The following is a 23478-nucleotide window of genomic DNA, read 5'->3' as shown; positions in this document are numbered from 1 at the left end:
GTGTGAGGTGAAATGCATTGCAGTAGTCACCCCACGATTAGAACAGGGCAATAGCAAAGGAAGGTCTGCTGAAAGACTAAGGTGCTGTGTTAAAAAGGTATTCCTCTGATGAAGGCAAGAAGACTTGCTGACACCTAAAAGTGAGGCAATCATCAGATGTTACCCTGATATATCTGCTATGAAAAGCTTGAGTCAGTACATCTCAGGACTCTGGTCTGTCATACTACATGGGAAGATCAGTGCAGTTAGAATTGCCATTTCTTTAGAAGGACTATATGGTCCATCTTTTCTACAATGCAAATACAGGGATATCTTCACTTCATTGTAGCAATTGCATGCAAGTGGATTTTGTGGGATTTTGTTTTATTGTGGTTTCTAAGATCACAGTTACTTGTATTGCATGAGTCTGCAGTATACTCCATTTTTTCACTTATCACAATAGCAGTGTGGCCATAGCTCATACAAGTCAAGCCTCCAACATGGGGGTGTAGGAAATATGTTTTTGACGTATGTTTCTTGATAGTAGAACATTGACAATGCATAACTCATTCTTAGATATTTTGATGGAAAGTAGAGAAGTTAGAACTGTATGGACTCAGGCTTCGTTCACAAAGAATGGACAATGTCAGCTGAACTGCAGGCATTTTCCCTACTGTATATAATTAAAATAATGGAACAGGAAACAGTACAGGGTGACACTAAAGATAAGTCAGACGCAAATCTTACAAGACTATTTGTCATAATGTATATTTTCTGGGCAAAATCTGCCATCCCTAGAAGGTATAAAAAGTCCACATAACAGACATGAACCAACATTCGAGTTGCTTTAGCTGTAATCATTGATAACATCATAGCAAATACAAGCAAGATTCTACATCACTCATATGCTAATGCCACTTTGAATCCACAACTAACAGACTGAAGACATTGTGGCTTGGATAGTTTTATAGAGATAATATGAACATAAGGACTTAAACTTAAGGGTGACATTTCTAAAATAAGGAGGAGCAGTTGTGATATACAAAAACTGGGTGAGGCCTAAAACACTGTGTTGCAATTATATAGATTGTTTGAGAAGAGTTTAAAGTGATCACCTAATAGTGAAAGAGGGTTTTTGAAATCCTGTTTATCTGAATATGACAAGTTAGCCATGGTTTTAGTGCCTCTGGATAACTTTTAAGTGTCACCGAATATACTGCATTGCCAATCTAATAGGGGAGTCTGGGAACTTCTATGAAGCCACAACCATCAAGCTACAATTGTCCTATGAACTCTCACTGAAGAGCAGATGACAGCTTTCTCCATGCTTCCTGGGTCACTTTGAATATTTGAATGAGAGCTATGATCAATAAAGTGAATTAATATGAATAAACAAATAACAATGATATGTCTGATTGCCTGGGGTGGTATAATCCTACATAGGCTGTTCTTGCAGTATGAAAGGTTGGGAGATCCTTTTATTGTACTTCATTCTTATTTCAGGGATATCAAAATTCATAAAACCCAGTTACTAAATGAGTTTGTAAGGCACAGCTATTTCATCACAAACGGGAGTGAGACACACAACATCCAGTCAAATGGCTTCTTTTCGTGCACAAAGAGAAATAAATTGTGGAAGTTACTAAATGTGGATGTGATAAAATCAGTAAGATTGTCTTTCTAAAATGATCAGAAATGTGCCTGCTTACCTACAGTAAGTGCATCCACTTGTAGAACAGTCAAGGTGCACATTACTCTTTTAAGCCTTATTAGTCAGTAGTTTAAAACTGGTGTTAGTCCAGCCCCAGGAACGTCCATGCCAGGTCTACCAGCTACTCAGAAGGTGTCCTTTGCACTCGGCTCATCTGTGATCCAATATGGGGGATTTTTTTTCTTTTGATCTACCCACTTTCCTTTCCCTGTTCACCACACTCATTTTTACATCCAAGGGTAACTCATCATCTTTGCACCGTGCCCCACTTTAAGGACATATAAGCTAGCATCCCCCCTCCGTGGGTGTGCTCATCCTTTCCTGCTGCTAATCAAACCTAGGTTGGCTGAGCCATAGTCAGGACGGTTTATCACTCGATGCCACCAGAAACGTTGATATTTTAGTTCATTTAGATTAGAGGAGGACCGTGTGAGAATGTGAGTGAATTAGTGCATTGAAAAGAGAGAGCGAGATATATGAAATTATGTATGCAATACTGCATGTATACTACAAAACATGAACATGTTTATTAAAATGTGACTTTTGAAGTGATTATGCCAGTTTACTAGAACAGATAATTGTGAATTGAATGAGTAACTCCTATAGCCAACAGCAAAAACAAACAATCCAGACTAGCAGGCTGATAAAAAACAGTAGTTTAATAAAATGCAGTAGGTTAGCGCTTTCAGGTTTGAAAAACCCTTCTTTAGACATCATACAAAAGTTATGAACACCTTTTAAAATACATAACGGCCAATCAAAGACTCAATAAAAAGCCCTCCTCTTTTTTTAAAAAAGGCTTAATAGGAATAACACAATTCAGGCCAGGTGCTCTATCAGCACCCAGACTGATTATCCAACTAGTTTCACTACATTCTGTTATATTTCTCAAATCACACCCCTCCTGGTTGGATGAATAACCTGCAAAACCATAAAAGAAAATACGTGCCCAGGGTACTGCTTTACATGCTGATACAGTGCAGAACTTGTAAAGCCTGAGATTGTGCTGACATCAGACACAGACAGACTGGATTTAGGTTGTTGACTTTGAGGACTACTGAGGACTGCAGGTTTTATAAAAAATGGCAAGAAATAATGTCTGAAATTTGCACTGGCTGCAAGTTGGAGCATATGATTCTCGTACACATTGTGAAAGAAGTGAATATGTAACTTTTATATTTATGGAGTACAATCACTGTAAATCAGTATTGCAATAAAATTTATTCCAAATCACAGTGTTGGTTCAAAAGTGGGCTCTTGTATACATTTTAGCAGTTTGGTACTAGGCACAAAGAACATGCCACAAAGAGCAGGTTCTTTATGTTTAGCAATATCTAAATCTCTAAATTGCTTTCAGAAATTATTCCTTCTTTATTGCTTCAAATACCCTTTTCAACTGATCATGAAGTCTTCCAGATCCGACCTGCTGGCCTTGTTATAGTATACTGTTCTGTTCTCATGTAAGATTACCCAGGTTATGAATTCATAAATAGCATAACAGCATTTAATCTGCACTTTAACTTGACCTCACTTTGCAGAGTTATAATAAATTAAATGCAAAAATTCAGCAAGATCTAAAGGCTGAGTCATGCTTCACATCACAGAAGTTCTTACTATAGTGGGAAATAATTACAAAGGGTAAATGTGACTTGTCTTATTAGTCTCGCCCACCATTTATGTTTATTTTTTTGTCAGAAATAATGGCCGAGAAGTAGATATACAGCATCTGGATTGCAGTACCTTCCATGCGGAGTCTGATGTCCTCATTCGATTTATATGGGGTTTTGGTGGGTGCTGCAATTTTTTTTTTTCCCATACCTGAAAGGCATCCCATAAGTGATTTAGTGATTTTTCCAAACTGCCCACAGGTTTGCATGCCATGTTTGTGTGCCCTCAGTTTGTGCTTGCATCTACATCCTGGAAAGGGTTGGCAACCCATCCAAGATTTGTTTGTTTTGCCTTGTACCCATTCTGTGCTGGTGTAGGCTCTGCCCACTGAAACAGACTAAGCAGCTGATCTGAGAATAAATGAATAAATAAAAAGGTATAGTGGGGTATCATCAGTGCCTGTTTTAGACGCTTAAATGGCACAGAGTTCCCAGCTCTCTTCCAAAGTAAAATACCCTGAATTTATAATGTGCTATTTCAAACTATTGGATACTTTTCTGTGTGCTTTGCTAAATGGTCTTCTTTAAGGGGCAGTCACTAGCTGATCTGCCTTCAGTGAACATCATTTATTTCACATTAGAGATTCTGATATCTTAATCACTGTGAAATGCTGAAAGCCAAACTTAACAGTTAACTCTATGTTTTAAGCCTGTGCTGACTGCGTACAAGGATAAAGCCTTGACTATGAATCAGGAGACCCTAGTTTCGACAGTGGCCAGAAGCTTAAAAGATTAACATGCCCATCCTGGAGGGGAGGAAGGGTATACAGCTGGTGCATGCTCACATGGTCTGATTTCCCTGTTGGAGATCAGATAACAACCATGCAGTACTGCCATGGGTAGGGGGTCCTACTGGTGTCACCCTCTTATGGCATCAATGCCTACTGCACACCCCACCATCATAATGTTACTGGGCAAGTCAGCAGTATGACACATGCTGTGGGCACCTTGATCTCCTCATCAGCTCCAAATATTGCTATAGCAAGTCCAGAGGAGAGATGGAAGGGTTTGATAGACCAGGCAATTGAGAAGAGACAATGGGAGCAGCTGATTGTTAGCCAAAATTAGTTCCAAAAATACATTGTTAAGAAAGTACATTTTCAGTAAACTAGGTGCAGAGGACTCCGCATCTGAACTGTGGCCATATTGCTTTACTACAAATACTCATGCAGTCCCAGCCATTCTCATACACTTAGCAGATTTGGCCTTCTCAGTACTCCTCTGGCAGCAGCTGTCCACTTCTGTTAGGTGCTACCTATTTCATGAAAATTCTGTGGAAGTTACCCTACTGCCCAGTATGTTTTACTTCTAAAATAAGGTATGTGTGGCAAAGATCCCTTGATATGTATTGGTCCTTCTTACTGTATACAGACACCTTCAGCCAGGTATGTTAGTCGTTAGTCAGGCCTTCACCTGTGTGTTATGTATTGTATTTTATATGGATCTCCGCCACGGTAGAAAAGAGCGAGGGAAGTTTCTACTCCTGAATTCGCATGCTCTTTGTCCATGTCTGGTGTAGCCATTTTGCTTCATGGTCTAATTTGTGAGGTGTAGAAACCTAGATGGTAGATTTGCATCCTCTTCTGCCATCAGCTCGGTAGGGTCACAGATCAGGTAAAGATGTGCGAATGTGATGTTATATTTATATATATATATATATATATATATATATATATATATATACACACACACACACACACACACATACATACATAATATTTTTTTCAAATCAGAGCACTTTAGAGGGAATGACCATGTGATGTCACCAGCCATTTCCATAGACAGTGCAGTATACCAACCAAAAGCAGATTTAGCATGTCATAGGAAAATGTTGCCAATGTATATAGATCATCTGAACTTTTCTATGCTAATTCTAAGTCTCCAAATCTCTCATCTTAGCCTAAAAAACATGATATAGCCATTGTTTTCTAAAATTTATGAGATCAGTGTTCAAATTTCTATTTCTTATTGCTGTTTCTCTGTTTTCAGGAGTTTTATGTTGTTTAGTACTGTTCTCCCCTCTTCTTTCAGTGTAAGTATGTGGGAATTAGTTTAATCTTTTTCCCCTTTGTGTTGAAGATCATTTTTGTGTGTATTTATACCTCTGTTTAACTAAGTCTTAATTTGTGACATATTACTGTAATGTGTTGCAGTCTTCATAGCTCTCTCTCTTCCTTCACAGCTGGCAACCTCACAACTACTATACTTATTAATGTTATCCGAACTACGATTAATCGCCCACAAATCAGAAGGATGAAAATTATCATATTGCCTGCAGAACTCTCAATTTCTGCTTAGGATCATTTCAGCTTTATATGAACCATGTAGTTGTTTGTCCTCCCATCACCATACTTTGAAAAACTGAAAAAAAAAAATGCATTCAGAATATGGCAAAATAAGAGTCAATGTTTTTTGACTACAGAAGTGTACTTTGTGACCAGCTGTGGGCCCTAAGAGCCCATACATTTGTATTTAATTTACTATAAAGTAAAATTGGCAGTAAAATTGCCTATGAAACCGCTTTTAATCATCTCACAGTTTATTCCATTGAGTAAATGATTTGCAAATCAGATAACACGGTACAACAGAAAAACTAATGGACTCCATATGCGACAGCTAGTAATATAAGCAAATAAGTAATCTGGGAACATGCAACACATTCTGTGTCTGTGCATTCATCTCTGTTTGTTAAAGTATCTGGTGAGATGATGTTCTGATTTATGGCAGAAGGCCAAAATACCAGGTTTTAAATGGACTGTAAGTTAATACATAACACTTTCCTTGGCAAATGGGAAATAGGTTTTATATAGAACACAGTTTGAATCACAGCAGAAGCAAAAAATGATAAAACACAAATGATCCCATCTGTTACCTACACTGCATACAAATTCTGTTCAGTACTGGGGTTGATACTGCTGCTGAGAACATGTTGCTAAGGCTTAGACAGCTGGGTCAGTTCGTTGATGTCTTCTCGAATCTTAGCTTGATTTGATGAAACTGCACAATCTCAGTGTGGTTAATTATTTTCTCATTGTGTTTATTGTATTGAACTCTTTTCACCCGTACCCTTTTCAGCTTGTAGTCTTGTCTAATTAACTGCTTATAATGATTTCTCCTTTTACTGACTTTGGGCATTTTCTACTTCTTTCAAGTTCTGCACTTTATTGTGACAAAATGCCTGCTACATAATAGAGTTATTTAACAGCTGCGTGTATATAATAATAAGCATGACCCATGGCAGATGCAGGATTCACCTACTCCCAGCAGATTTTTCTCACAAGGAATTGAGGGCAAATCTTTCCAGCCATGAGTTAAAGTCTGTCCCATCTTAATGATTGCTAGTAGAGTTCAGGCTAACTAGCATTGCTGAATTTATTATTACTTTGTTACTGTAGTTATGTCGTATCTTTTCTGTACATAACTTGAACAGATTTGTTTTGAACATGTTCCTTTTTTAATTGTAACAAGGTTGTGTCTGATAAAGGACCTTTATAATCGGATTCACTTACATGATCCAAATAAAATAAATTGTTTGCACTCTCTGGTAGTATATCATCACGCGCCTTTCAAGTCTGTGTTGTCATTTGATGCTTCAAAGTCTGGCTGGTCTGGTTTTAGTTTCACTCAGGACTGTGAAACAGTACAGTATGGCACCACAACTTTCTTCAAAGTCATAGGTACTAAAAAGGTGGGACCATAGTTGGTTTCAGTCAACAGCGAATCCCTTTAGTGACTGATCCCTGCAACCAAAGTAGTAAGTTACCTTATTTCAAAAGTTAAAAAGTGTGACACGGCAACAAAAGACCTTCTGAAGCCTTCTATGAGATTACTAAGCCTTGTGAGTAACAAGAGTAGCAATGCTCGTGTACTTTAAAAATCCAAGCATATCTCTGGTTGTAACAAAACATGAATTTGGATCATCAGTGCACTTCATGATAAAGATGGCTTTATAGTGGAGAATTTATTATTTCAATATTTCTCCTGTGATCCTCTAAATTCTGTTGACCCAGATGAAGCTTGTAAATTAGTTAATGCTGTAGGCAGTGGTCTGTCCACTAAGGAAGTATACTTCTTAATCTGTTAACTATAATGGAGAGAGTTTAGATTCTATTTATGTTAGTTAGACAGTGTCAGTAAAGTGATCATATTTTATTGTGTACTCTGACCGAAGGTTTAATGTTTACTTTTGCTTATTACTACCACCGTGCACTTCCTTCATTCCTAGAGTTTGACAAGGAATGCATATACTTGATTTATACAGAAAAAAGCCCCGTCATATACAAGAATTTCATAGGAAAAAGCCTCAGACACATGAATGAGATGCTTACCAAAGTAAGTAAACTAAGAAGCTTAGCCTTTGCACAAGGATTCTTCATGCTGCAACACAGCTGCTTATAGCCTGATGATTATTGACAAACCACCGCAGAACAATAAGCAAGGAGACATTTTTACAACCACCTCAGTTTTCCTATTATCAGAATCATTGACTCAAGGCTTACAGGTATACAAATGTCATTTTTTTTTACATCTCAATCAGTTCTTTAAGTACCATGACTTATTTGTTTCCAGCTTTCACTTGTCAGCTTTATTAACTGTTTAGATGGATTAAGTTTAATATTTAACAGCCTAGTCAAACGAAAGCCTGATTTTCCCAGGTTTCCATACATGGCCTCATGGATTGTTCAAGTCCATCACTGAACTGCAGATAGTAGCAACAAATGAGCTTCATTTCCGATTTCCATCTGATTCATCTCTATGCTGAAAAGTAGAATATTATACATTTTTAGTAAATGGATGTAGTTTTTTTCTTTATGCATGTATTCAAATGTAAAAAGTGACAAAATCATTGCAAGCATGATATGAATTTTAATAAGCGATGTGCAATTATTGTCTGTTTTTAATTCTGATGAGTACATTAACTGAAACCGTTCTTTAATTTATACTTAACCTGCAGTGACACTCAAGCTAAATATTTTGTGCGAGACAAAGCTATTTTTGTTAAGGTTTTCTTTAATTTTGAAGTATTAATATATTTTATCAGTAAACATGGGCAAAGTACCATTTCCATAAATATATACACTGACAATTATGGCATAAAATACTTTTCTGGCTCTGAAGCATACCAAACCTTCTAAGGCCACAAGTTATCACCGCAGCCCTTATTCTGTCCAGCACCTTCCAGCAATTTGTTTTAGCATTCAGTACATTGATTGGTGCTGTGTTTTTTCAAATGTCAGCAGCAATTTTTGTAAAATCACATGCACTTATGATTTTTACTCTCTCTAGTATAGTTCAGTGAAAACACATTGACTGAAATCGTTTTTGATCGACTGAATTTTTATCAGAATCGATCTTGTGCACTTTTGCCACCCTTCTTCTCCCAAGTGATATACAGGAACCTGTGAACCATGCATGCCTTTTACTATCCTAACCAGTTATGGAGTCAGTGTGACTTGGAGGTAAAGTGAAATCAGTCATATACTGGAACCATAAGGAGCCAATGACATACTCAGGGAATATAAAAATGTTGATTCATACAGACAGTTATCACTGAAAATCATCAGCTCCCATTCTTGCTCTGACATCTGTTTTGCCACAAACCAGACTGATTTATTTCAGTATTATATCATCTCTCCGAACTCTTGTCAGGACTTGTCTGTTATACGAATAACTGGAAAAGCTTATACAGACTCTGACGCAACTTACTGTGAGGGAAACGTTAGTTTGCTTTTGATTTCTTGTACTTTTTTATTACTTTATTCCCTTTTTCTATTTTGTATACTTTGATTTATTTTCTTTATACTGTGTTTTGCTTTTAATTGCATATTAAAACTTGAAAAGAGACCACAGCTGTCTCTCTTGTGAGTCAGACAGATTTTTTTCCTACTCTCCTACCCTGTTACTGTTGTGTTCTTAAACATCACTGACTTTCTAGTTGCTGCCCCTTGTTAATTTGACCATATATCTGCTTCAATTTCTCATTTCACTGGATGGTGTGAGTAAGCACAATATTATCATTTTGTGAAATCACTCCCCTTGAACGATTTAAATTTATTGACCACCCCACTGTATTCCATACTACCAGAATGCAAAAGTGCCCACCCCCTTTCAGTCTGTCTTGCTCTTTTAAAAATAGTGGCTCTCCACTTAGACAGCTAAAATGTAAGTTACCCACTTTCATATCTAACTGCTTAGTGTACACTGCAAGGTTTAGGATAAACCATTTTTTAAGCTTACCTTTAAACATCTATTGCAATATTGGAGAGTCTACATTCTGCTTCTCGGTAGTCATTTTGGAATTGGTGCTTCTGTTTTCTCCTGGTGAGAGGAGTACAGGGACATTATTTCCTGGAGACTGCTGATCACCAGAAAGCCTAATAACTGCCTTATTTTTGACAGCTTGGAATCTGTGCTTATGTTCTAGTCCTGGTGAGAGAAGGAGCTGAGTGCATTGATTCCTGACTTTCTGGTTGGAGAGTGAATGTCTTTGCTTAAAGTTCTTGATTGGTCTGGTTGCTATTCAAGGCATCCACCAGAAAAAGGCTACAAGCCTACAGACCCATGCATTATTTGGGACAAAACTGTGTATCACCAATCAGGCTGTGGCCTGCTTCTCTTATTGGGATTGGTGCCAACATTTTGCTTCTGGTGAGAGAAGAACAAAGGAGCATTGTATCCCAACAGAGTGAAGCTGTGGTGAGACCAGCAATAGTAGTAGCCAGGCAGTAGTCATTCATAAAACTCCCCTCTTCTCATCATTCTTGACTAGCTAATTCTTTGTTTTCAGTAACTACTGCTTGATTTGTTTATAACTGCAGAATATCTGCGTAAATACTTCATCCTTAAATTTTCAGGGTCTATATATTAGTTTCCCCTCAAGTGTTCGGCAGTGCTCTGTATAGACATATTGAGTGACATTTTTCCTGTAAAAGCACAATTAAAATTTCTCCAGTACCTAGTTGCACACAAGAAAAGTAGTTTGCAGTGACAAGTACTGTCCCCATAGTTGCAAACCAGAAACTCCTGACAGTGATTGATACTCTCACTCTGTCTAATCAATAAAAAAAGGGTCTGTTGCCATGGATATGAACTTTCTTACTGTCTCCTTCACCAGCTTGGGGGATATGGGCATCCTGAGGCAATGTAGAAATTTCCTCATGTTTACTGACAACTAGTTAATTCTCAAACTGATATGGTATGTGAGAGATGTATTTACACAATGTCACTGGACGCAAAGCTCTCACATAACAGTACTCCCAACGTCAATAAGGTTGATAGTAGTACACATGTGGCACCCATCATGCACAATTCAAAGTAGACATAAAGACCCACATATGCTGAAGCACTTAGATGTAACCTTCCTAAACCACAAAGATCTCCTAGATGAAGTACATACAACAAATATCCTCAACAGCCCCACATGCATTCTTTCAAAACAATACCCACATCAGCACATAGCACTACATCTCATGAAGCCTCTACCTCTAAGCTCATAAGGCAAGCCACCACACAATCCAACATTCTAGTCATTGTAGACTCCATTGTGAGATGCACTGATGTCCCTCTCACCACACTGAGTAAGGAGAAAGTCCACGGTCAGTTGATAATCAGGGGCTAGGATCTGCCACATTGTGCAGGTACTCAGGTCATTGGACCACAATTACCAATATGAGTCAGTCATAGTCCATGTGGGAGTAAATGACCTGAGACTTCCCTCCCTAGACTATGAAGAAAGACACCATGGAGCTCACGGAATATGTATCTCAGGCTGGTATGAGTCTAGCATTGAGCAGCATTTACCTTCTTCAAGGATGATGCCACAATGAGAACAAAAGATGATTGACTTTAATAATTGGCTTAGCTTCTGGTGCCATTCTAAGGGGGTGCAATATTGTCAGCATGGAAGGAGATGGTCAACAGACCGTGCTGCTTTGCCAGGGATGGTCTGCACCTATCCCCTCTAGGCTTTCAAATATTAGCTAAAATATTGCCTTCCCTCATAGAGCCTTTTTTAGGCAATGCCAAACTGCAAGTACTTTCGCCATAGCAAATCAAAACCAAGAAAATCTAAAGGTATTACTGCACGATGTTAGGAGACTAAACAAAACAGTCCACTCCCTAGAAGCTCTCTTTATCCTACAGAATGCTGATGTTTGTGCGGTCACTGAGACATGGTTTAAAGATGCGGAGAGCACACCAGCAGTGCTACGTTATAATGCCTTCCACACATTTTAGCCAGCTACTTCACAAGCAGGGACTAAAGGTGGAGGTGTCTCTATTTACATCAAAGATAAATATACTTCAAGGCTGGATAAACAGGACAATGCACTTGAGCTGCTCTATGTACAAATCAGCATATGTAAAATCTCGTACCACTTCCTTGCAAGCTATAGGTCCCCCTCTATGACCCAGGAAACCCATACCATGTATTTAAACCTATTAGAAACACATACACATGGGTGATTTTAATTACCCCATTATTAACTGGGAATCCTGCATGACACCAAATGTAGATGCTCAAAGATTCTTAGATTTTGCAAACACAAACTTCAGTCAGTACACCAATCAGGGGTACAACCATACTGGATCTGGTCCTCAGTAACATGGGAGAGTGCTGCACACCCCTACTGTAATGTCTTCTCTGGTAAGGTCAGACCACAAAATGGTCTCCTTTGAATTAAAAATAAAACCTGGACTCCCAGCTAAACCTGGAATATTCAGGAACTATTTTAAGACTAACCTCCTGTTATGTGAGACCTTGGCAAAATGTCAAGTCCCCATAAACCCTGAAAACATTGTTGCCTATGCAGTACTGTTCACAGAAACCCTATACAGCCATGTTAATAGCTGCATAGAGGCAGCTGTACCCACCAGGAAGAAATACAGAACTAACTCAAAAATCAAGCCACTCTGGTGGAATCACAAAATCAGTTACACCCTTCCAGTACACAAAGGAGCAAACTCCACAGATATAACTCATTTTAGACCCATAGCCATACTCTCACCACTTCAAAATTCTGTAAAAATGTATACACAATCAAGTCTTACAGTACCTTCTGCAAGAAAATGTACTCACACCTACCCAGCATAGCTTTTGTGCCATGCACATCACTACAACAGTTCTCCCGTCTTTCCTAAACTCTCTATAACTAGCTAGAGACAGTAACAAACTTATTTCCTGTCTGTTCATTGACCTCTCTAAAGCCTTTGATAGAGTCTCTCATAAACTTCTTCTCCTTAAACTAGCAAACTTACACTTCCCTCCATCCACCCTATCTTTGTTTAACAGCTCTCTCTGTGATATACTCCAATGGCTCTCGGCTTTCTCCCCTCTTCTTCCTGTTAAAATGGGTGTTCCAAAAGGCTCCAGCCTTGATCCATTTCTTTTTAACATCTTTACCCACCTTCTCCACTCCTGCTGTCCTGGATCCTCACTGATACAATACGCAGATGATTCTACACATCGCTATTGCTGAATCACCAACTCAACTAAAATCAGACACACAGTCCTCTTTTAACTCTAGAAAACTGACTATCTGAAAACCAACTTATTCTTAATCCAAAGAAAACAAAATTACTACTCTTTTTCCCTAAAAACCTTAACCACATAAAGTCTTCCTTCTTCATACTGTCATAAAATAATATTCAAATACAGGTGGACGCCAGTACAAAACTCTTTGGTGTTACTATTGATGATAGACTAACCTTTGATTTACACATGAATAATTGTATCCGAAAAACATCTCAAGCTAGGTCTCCTCTATAGAAACAAAAAATATCTTAGCAAAACTAACCCTCTCAAATGCCTACCTCTTACCCACTTTACTTTATAGCTACCAAATTCTCACCAGCCTCAACACTGGAGTACTAAACAAGTTAGAAACAACTTATATCAGGATTGAAGTCCCATCACTGTCTCTCACTAAAAGAACTAAATTGCCTAGAGTTACCTAACCTGCTTCAGTATAATCAGTTTCAGATTATTCATTCCATTCTCTACAAACCGTCTTTCTGTCCAGCTATCTCATCTCTAATCTCTCATTACCTACCCACTAGTTTACTCCGCAGTTCTGATCAAGGCCTACTAAAAATCTACAAACCAAGGACCAAAATGGGTCACCTAGTCTATAGCTTTAACCCTTCTAAGGCCTAGAATAGCTTACCACTAGATATAAGATCCCTTAAACATCCCAATCAATTCAAAACTGCTACAGAAAAATACCTTCATGAAAAATGGACTTGCCAATGTAATTATCCCCCTTAAACACTCCCCTATAACCTTCTACTTCTCTTCTCTCTTCCTTCCGTTCAATAAACAAACTTATTACTTTATCTTCTCCTCTTGGTACATCACTGTACAAACATAACTAGTAAAATATTTCAGATATGAAACTGTTGCACTATTATGTATACAATATGTAATTATGAATATATCCCCTCTGATGAATGTATTTTTATGTATTTCACTTGCCAAAGTTTAATGTATGACACTGTAATGCAATAATGTGTGGTACTGATGAATGCAATGTGTGGCACTGTAATGCAGTAATCTGTGGTACTGATTAATGTATTTCTATATGTATTCAATATTTAAAATTTCTATTTTCTGTTGGAGCTTTTCTTCTTGGACCTCCGCTGAAAATGGGCATTTGTAGCCCAGTTGGACAAACCTGGTAAACAAATATAAAATAATAAATAAATAAAATAAATTAGGCTGTACAATAAAATGAAAAAAATCATAGCAAAAATTAGGAGGTGCAGCACCCAGCATGATAAAAGCACTCTCAAACAACAACTTAGAGGACAAATAAAGTCTACCATATCCACATTTTATTTAAGTTTGTCCTCTCAGGCCAAGGACAACCACAAAGCATTCTTTAGCTATGTCCGCAACCTCAAAGGCAATACACAATTGTGTGCAGATCTCAATGTTAATGGAGCCACCTATACTGAGCCAGAAGACATAGCAAACCTCCTGGCTGATAAATTCATCTCCAACTTTACCCCCTCTGCCCCCCAACCTTCCCTCAGGAAATATCATGAAATATAACTACAGCTACTATCTCTAGGGAACAGGTTCATAATGCTGTCTCTAGGACCAAGAACACTGCAACCCAGAGAATATCCTAGGATGCTTTCTAAATAGCATGAAACATGACTATCAGGGCCTCTGGAATTACTATCTAACTGCAGCCTCCAAACAGGCTCTGTGCCTCATGAATGGAGAAAGGCAACAGTCATCCCTCTGCACAAAGGTGGGCCATCTACAGACCCTGGAAACTACAGACTCATAAGTATCACTAGTCTTATATTTAAAGCTATGGATAGAATTATTATGGAAATGATCAACAGAGATATAGTAAACCTTCAGACACTGAACCCAACCCAGTTTGGTTTTGTCAAGGGCAGATCATGCCTACGCAACCTAGTGGACTTCTTTGAGAAGGTCACCAAAGCAATGGATGAATGCAAAATCATTCACACTACCTCCCTTGACCTGGCCAAGGCATTTGACAATGTCCGACTTGGACATTGTTGACAAACTCAAGAGGTTAGATACATACCCGTATGTCACCCGGTGGATAGCCAACTGGCTCACAAACTGGACCCAGGAAGTTAGAACTGGGGAGTCCACCTCTACAAAGAGGCCAGTCACAAGTGGAACCCCTGAGGGATCAGTCCTTGGAATGCTCCTTTTTGGCATTTACTTCTCAGAAGTCAAGGCCAATGTCAGTGGTCTCTGGCTGACTAAAGTTGCAGATGACTGCAAATTAGGAGCTGTCATTGTATCTTACACTAACACAAATGTTCTCCAGGAGGGGCCGATACAGATAAACAACTGGTGTCAGAGGCATGGAGTAAAACTAAATGCCAAGAAATGTATAATAGTATCCTTTGGGAAGTCCTCCATCCCTGGTCACTATCATATTGACAGCACACCCCTTATAGCAGACCCAGTAGTCAGGGACTTAGGGACACACACAGATAGTAATCTAGCCTTTGACCATCATGTGTCTACAGTGATGAGGAAATCATTGCGTTGCACAACTTAAACAAAGGTATGATATCTAAGTTCAAAGGAAGTCATTGTTTCACTATATTTGGCATTCATTAGACCTATCATTGAGTACAGTGCCCCCTTTGGTATGTACCTAACCAGGCATATCCAACAACTTGAATGTCCACATAGGTTCCTTACTAAGTAAAATGTGCTATGCAGACCACCTCAAGGCCCTATCCCTGTATTCTGTCTCCTACAGCTTTTGAGGGGGAGGATCTATGCCTGGCAAACCGGCCATTGTCAGACTCTACTCTGATGGACACCCTGTATATCCACAAAACAACACCAGAATTACCCATTCTAAAGACTTAAACCTTGCCTGTGATATAAATAGGACGTGCTGGAAATATAAGTATGTATCCCAGAGACTATAGTATCTAAGGAAAAAGCTCCCCATCCATGTGAAGCAGAGTTCCTTCCTAACCCAATTCAAGTGCAACTTGGACAATTGGATGGGAAACCGGAAATTCATCCCTGGTTTAGCACCTATGTATCTGATGGACACAGGTAACCTGTAAATGGTTCATCTCCCAGGCCAGTACTTACACTTGTCAGAGATTTTGAATGCATGGCTAGGCTTAAAAGATCCTTGTGGTCATTAGCCTAGTAAACAGCTATGAACCTATAAATAAGTGAAATGATACTACTCAGCTAGATAGCAGACTATAAGAGTTGAAAGCACAAACACTTAATTCATTGTGTCTCTCATTGCACTCTTTTCTAAAAAGCTTCAATGTTGAAAGACAATTCCTTGCAACTTCTTTCTTATAAAGGATAGTTTTGTTTGAAAAATAATTAAAGTTGATGCAAAACACAACGCTTCATTGAGCGCTGTTGTAGCTGTATCTGTGAACATCTGTCTACTATCACGGTTGTTGAAGGCTATCACAATACAGTCAAAAAGATGTTAACAGACTGCTAGTAAAAACATCACAGGTGACATTAACAAGCATCTTACTTGATTATAGTTGAACCTCTTGAATACCTTTCTGAAAAAAGCTAAAAGGGAGAGACCACCTCATCAATGCATTGGAGTACTGAACATTTTGAGCTCTGGTGCATTACATTCTCTCCATTCCTTCCTTTCTGAGATTCTGTGACCTTAGAGCTGGAATATGTAATTCTAAGGGGGTATGAAAGCTCCTTGCTCACTGGACATTTGTCAGTTTAAACTGTTCACTGGTACTGCTGTACCCAGTACTACATATAGATGCTTCAGGAACAAAATCTCTACAGTTTGTTTCTATACAATTATTTGATAAGATCAAGCGTATAGAAATGTATTATTCAGAACGTAGTAGTGAGATACAAAATGCAAAAATAGTTAGTGTTAATGTATAGAACTAACAGTGTATTAAAAGAAAACACATAGGGTAAGTTGGGCCTGGTGCACATATTGTTTGCCATGTGTAGGCACAATCAAGAATTTGTGCTCTGATAAAAGTGCAGGGCATTATTCCATATAGCAGTGGGAACATAAATGCGGGCAAGTGTAGCAATGCATGCAGAAAAAAGGGAGTAGGGATGAAATGCTACCATGGATCATCACAAAACACAAACAAGGAAATATATTTTTGCATGCTCAGCTAAAAGCTAATCTTACCCACAACCTATACAATTCCATGTTCAAAAATCTGCCTTATCTGTGCCGGTACTCAATATTCGTGCAATAAGAAGCTGCAGTGGTGATGATTTCTGCTGGCTGGTCACATTAAATTGTTTCTAAACTGTACGTGCCAAATTCCCTTTAATATTTTTTTAGTTTTAAAATAGCCAACTTGCTCACCAGAACTGGGTCTGTTTCAATGCACCTACTAAAGTGGAAGAATAGCTCAATGAAAACAACTTTTTCTCTTTCTAACAATTTTAATTGTAACTCATAAATTTCCATTTAAATGACATTTTATAAGTGTATCGTGTCATTCCAGGCTGCAGTTTTACTATGAATAACCATATTTTTCAGGTGCATTGAATAATAGGCACTGTGTGTGTTTGAAAGCTAACATTACATGAGAAGTGTTTTACATTTTTTTTTAAATCAGCACAAAATATGAATTAATTTCCTTTCACTCATGTCCTGACCAGTGAGCCATCCTTCTGGCTGATCTGCTGGCCTATATGTCCCCATAGGTTGGTAACCGAACACAACTAGACCATAAAGGAAACTGACAGGAGAACAGCAAACCAAACTTTAATGGTGGCACAAAAAATGGTAGTACAAAATTATTATAATTGGCATAAATGGGGGCACATGCAGCCCCCATAGCCACTCCAGTAAACTGCTTGTAAAAATGTCCTTGAAAATACAAAAAATTATTATGTAATACCGATTCCATTAGTGTCACAAACACATTAATCTGATCCTGTTCATATAGGCCTGTCTTAATCAGCTGACACTCCAACCAGGTTAATCCCACCTCATGAGGAATGACAGAAAATAAATTGCATACGTCCACCGTAAGCAAAATAGTATTGTCTGTAACAGTTATACTGTTTAATTTATCAGAATAATTCCATGAGTCTTTGGTGATGTATGCAACCATTGCCAGCCCTTTTTGCAAATAATGATTTAAAAATTTACTTATAAAACATGTTTTACTCCACTTGCCATCCACTATGGGCCTAAATTCAATGTTGTCCAATCCCTTATGCAATTTTGGTATACCAAAAATGCTACTAACTACAGGGTTTTCATTCCTCAGATAACTATACTCAGTTTCACTTACTTGCTCCTGAAATAATAGATCAATAAGTCCAATTTCAAGTATGCAATATTGATTTTGATAATGCTACTTTCTTCATATGTATCCTCTGTTAACATCCCCAACATAGCATCAATGTAGTCATTTGTATCCATGACCACAGCACCATGACTGTGAAAGAGAACAAATTATTGTTTGATTTGGCCAGTGATAAAGGAATACTAATCATGAAACCCAACAAAGGTCATGGTGCTGGGGTCATGGATGCAAATGACTACCTTGACGCTATGCTGGGGATGTTAACAGAGAATACGTATGAAGAAAGTAGCATTATCAAAATCAATATTGCATACTTGAAATTGGACCTATTGATGATCTATTATTTCAGGGGCAAGTAAGTGAAACTGAGTATAGTTATCTGAGGAATGAAAACCCTGTGGTTAGTAGCATTTTTGGTATACCAAAATTGCATAAGGGATTGGACAACATTAAATTTAGGCCCATAGTGGATGGCAAGTGGAGTAAAACTTGTTTTATAAGTACATTTGTAGATCATTATTTGCAGAAAGAGCTGGCAATGTTTTCATACATCACCAAAGACTCATGGAATTTTTTGGATAAATTAAACAGTATAACTGTTACAAACAATACTATTTTGCATACGGTGGATGTATGCAATTTATTTTCTGTCATTCCTCATGAGGTGGGATTAACCTGGTTGGAGTGTCAATTGAATAAGGCAGGCCTATATGAACATGATCAGATTAATGAGTTTGTGACCCTAATGGAATCAGTATTGCGTAATAAGTTTTTGTATTTTGAAGGATATTTTTACAAGCAGGTTACTGGAGTGGCTATGGGGGCTGCATGTGCCCCCATTTATGCCAATTATGTTATAACATAATAATTCTGTGCTACCATTTTGTGTGCCACCATTAAAGTTTGGTTTGCTGTTCTCCAGTCGGTTTCCTTTATGTCCCCATAGGTTCACAGATTCATAAGATCATAGATAAATACTAGGTTAATCAGTCTGCAGCCTATTACAAGTCAAGCCAATAACCAGAGGACAGAATGAAACCCTGTACCTTGTATTTGTGAAGTAAAGGCCCTAACTATTATGTCAAACCCTCCCATGGACAAGAGCCTTATAACCCATTCCTTCTCTGAGGGTAACCATGCCCATAGTCTGAGAGTTTTTATTTAAACTCATACAGCCTGAAGACAGTGGCTGCATTATGCCAGTTTACTTACTGCTGTGCATTGGGATACAATGAAGGGAACCGACAGGCTTCATGGTGGCATAACCCCTAACTGAGGCTACACCCACACTCTGACCCAGACAACTACTTGCCATGATCTCCTGTATTACCAGTATAAACACAGCATTGGTCTTGCCTCCAGTACATCCCTCATGACCCCAACCTTAAATAGAGGAAAGCAGACTGATCCTCTGTATTCCTTCCTTTTCCCACACCTGTTCCAATAGGTGCCCAGACTGTTAAACACAGGTCACCTAGGTCATGGTCAGGACTGTATCCCTCTGCACCAATGCAGCTGGCTGTGAATCTGAAGTCATGAACATTGCTTAATACTTACTAGCATTTACCATGCCTTTATGTCGTAACCCAGAACAATGAAACACAAGTAGATGGGTTTAATGTATAATGTACCCTTTGTGTATCCTGTAGCCAGGCAGTCATACTAAAGAGTAAGCATAGTAATCCTTCAAGTTTTAGGTAGCCTATAAAAGGAAAAAAGTCTAAAATTTCTAGGTTGTACTGTCCACTGGCTCCTGCAGAGCCTCCTGACTGTACTGGCAGAAGGCAAAGCTAACGAGTTAAAAGTGACAGTGACAAACTTGTTATGCATGCATAATACTAATAAACACAGAACAGATCGCTCTCCTAGATATTACTGCATGCAAGAGATAAAGGTAGTGGTGATTTCTGAAATCTGACATAGTCCAGAGTGCTGCGTTATCTTCATAGTGCAGACTTGGATGAAATGGGTATGCATGAAAGGGTATCCGATGATAAACAAAAGAAGGATGTTACTTTGAATATGAAAGATACTGGATGTAGAAAAGGTCAGACGTAGGAAAAAACAGCAGTATGATCTTATAATTAGGTGGGCTTACCCTTTGTCTCACCCTCTGCTATACCACCAAACACATTTTTATATTCCTAAGCTGTACAATAAAACAGAAGAAGAAAGATCAGTATTACTCTTAGAAAGAAGATGTAAATGTTCCTAATGTACTGAATGCCAAATAGTCTTGGAAGCAGCTTCAGATATACACAGCAGTACTCATACAGAGCATGTGCAGTTGTGCATTGCTTGTTGGACACTCTTCACTAATCTCAAAATCTTCCTCTTCTGTGTCTATGCACCATTAATGTCAAAGCTGCAGAGCTCAGATAAATTGCTCTGCACGTGTTTCCTCCTAAAAATTGTAATATAACATTTCTGACAGCTTGCAAATCCTACTAGATCAGCACATCCGCATTTATCCAGGCAATCTGAATGCCTGCTCTGCTTGACATCAAAAAAAAGAAACGCATTTTCATATACAAAAAAAACACTTAAAATATACCTTATTGCAAAAATGAATGGACCCTTTGTATCAATAATATCCAGCCAGCTTTAGTTGGTGTACTAATTTGCTACTAAATAATAAAGAAGAAATGCCTAGACATATGTGGACACTGATGCCTTGCATTCCATGAACACCTGAATACTGGATTAAATATAGTCATGGGCTTAACAAATTCATCTGTAGAACACAGATCTTTCCTACACACGTTCACACTTGGGTCACAGAAACATACTTGTTTATCATGAAAAGGGACTCTATTTACTTGCATTGCATTTATTCCTTATAGTTACTTGTGGCCTAATAATTCAAGTTGAACAAAAACAACAAAATGTACCTACTGGCTCAAGGTGGACATTGATCATAATGTATTTCTTGTTTTAAATATGTTATATACTTGGTTTATACCATACTAGCATTGTACATTTACTTCAGAATGCTTTGCAATTGTAATAACAAGCTAATTAATGAGGACAAAAAGTATACAGTAATAACTTTCCGAATAATAGTAAATACAACCCTAAAAATTCATGAAAGCCATTAAAGAAATCTTACAACCCAGCCCCATTAAAGAAATCCTGTATTCCAGCCATAAATTCAGCCCTAACCCCTCTCCCAATAAGTCGTCATTCCAAACTGTAGTACAAATCAACTCTTATTTCACTGATGCTATAACACCTCTAACCGAGGATTCCCCAACATCTAATCCTAATCCTTCCCAGCAGCCACAAATCACCACATCCACACTCACCTTCAGACCTATGCCCACATCCTATATAAAACTACTCTTAAACTTAAACTATGCCCTACTTCAGCTGATGACCTTCCAAGCGAGTACCTTAAAACAGCCTATTGCATTGTCTTCCCTGTCAAAATCCTTATAAATAGTTCAGTCCAGGAATTCCAAGTTCCCTCTCTTTGGAAAAAGTCACACATTATCCCTCTGCACAAAGGAAGAAGTTCAATAGACATTACTCGCTTTAGACCTACAGCAGTCTTATAATCCCCCTCTCTAAAATACTTGAAAATGTATTTAAAAACAATTACTAAACTATCCCTTGTAGGAAGAATTCCTATCCTCCACACAACATGGCTTCCCATCCTTCCATAGTAACTAACACTGCACTTCTAATCTTTCTAGATATTGTCAATAAAGACAGGGATGCCGCCAAACTAGTGTCCTTTTTATTTCTTGACTTCTTGTAAGCCTTCAACACAGTTTGTCACAGCAAACTGCTACTTTAAATGTCCTTATTAGGTCTCTGTCAGCCCACCCTTTTATGGTTCAAAAACTACCTATCCAATAGGTATTAGTCAGTAAAATGCCACTTCACCCTTTCTCCATACCTCCTAGTCACCACTGGTGTACCACATGGCTCTATCCTTGCTCCGCTCCTCTTTAACATTCTCACCATCACCTTCCACACATCCAGACAGCAGGCCTTCCTAGTACAGCATACAGATGCTGCCTCTACACTCATATGCACATCTGATAACATGGCACATCTCCAAAATATTATTCAGGAAGCTTGAACAGCAACTGTACCATGGCTTTGTAACTCACAATGCATGCTCAACCCTAAAAAACAAACTACTACTTTATTCTCTAAATCTCTCTCTCCCATGAAAAAACAAAATTTAATGTCCTTTCTCTTGATAATATAACCATTAAAGTCACTTCTCATAGCAAACTATTAGGGATGATAGCAGGAGATAATCTTAAATTTGACTTGCATATGAAAAAAAGAAATACTCATCAAAAACTAAAGATGCTTTATAGAGCCAAAAACTTTCTCACCTACACTACAAGAGCTGCACTTGCCACTGCTAATCTCCTCCCCACACATTTTTTGGTGTTCCCATCCTAACCAACCTTCAGACATCACAAAAATCAGAACTTGAACAATCCTATAACAAAGTTACTAAATTTGCAGCAAATGCCCTTTTCTGAACCCACCACTGTGTAGCACTAAAAAGCCTAAATTGGTTAGAACTACCCTATCTACTAACATATACACACTTTTTACCTTTTATAAAATTATCCAGAATCCATTTGCTTGTCCATCACTAAATAATCTACACAGCCATGTTCCCAGTTGGTCATTATGATCCAATGACCAAGACCTCCTGTCTCCCCACAAACCTATTATATCTGTGTGGCATACATTGCCTGTACTCATATCATGTTGCTAAGGCCTTGAACTCCTTATCTATATTCATTAGGTTAATACCCCCCATACAATCCATTAAAACCATTCTGATAGACATCCTAGCCAAAAGCTGGCTCTGTTCTTGCGCAACATCAGGATAAACTATACCCCTGCATGTGAAAAAATACCTAGTCATACCCTACATATCATTACTTTCCCTTCTTCGCTTATTTCCTTACTTCTATCAATTTCTTTCACATGGCTTTCTCTGTTGTTGTGTCTTTCGGCTTTTCCCGGTTAGGGGTTTTCTCTCTAAATATATGATAAGCCTACTTTTCTCTCACTTTGTATTGCAATCAAGGGCGCCCACAGGCAGGTGCAAGGGGGTGCACTTGCACCCCCCCCCCGAACCAGCTGGCCAGGAGATTAATTTTCTTTTAATTAAAAAAAAAAATTTTTTTTTTAAGGGCGCTCTTTAAGAATGCCCTTTGTGTCCAGTGTCTGTGTGACCGATGGTTTAAATCTTCATTTTCCATGCCCATGTGGAATTTGTATTCTAGAAGACGTTTGGACTGTGAACAAAGGTGCAAGTGAGAGGTAGGTGTGTGTGTGTAT

This window comes from Protopterus annectens, chromosome 9.part0 (assembly GCF_019279795.1).
Source record: "Protopterus annectens isolate FY-2018-M chromosome 9.part0, PAN1.0, whole genome shotgun sequence".
Classification (NCBI taxonomy): Eukaryota; Metazoa; Chordata; order Ceratodontiformes; family Protopteridae; genus Protopterus; species Protopterus annectens.
Note: the sequence above shows the minus strand (reverse complement) of the source record.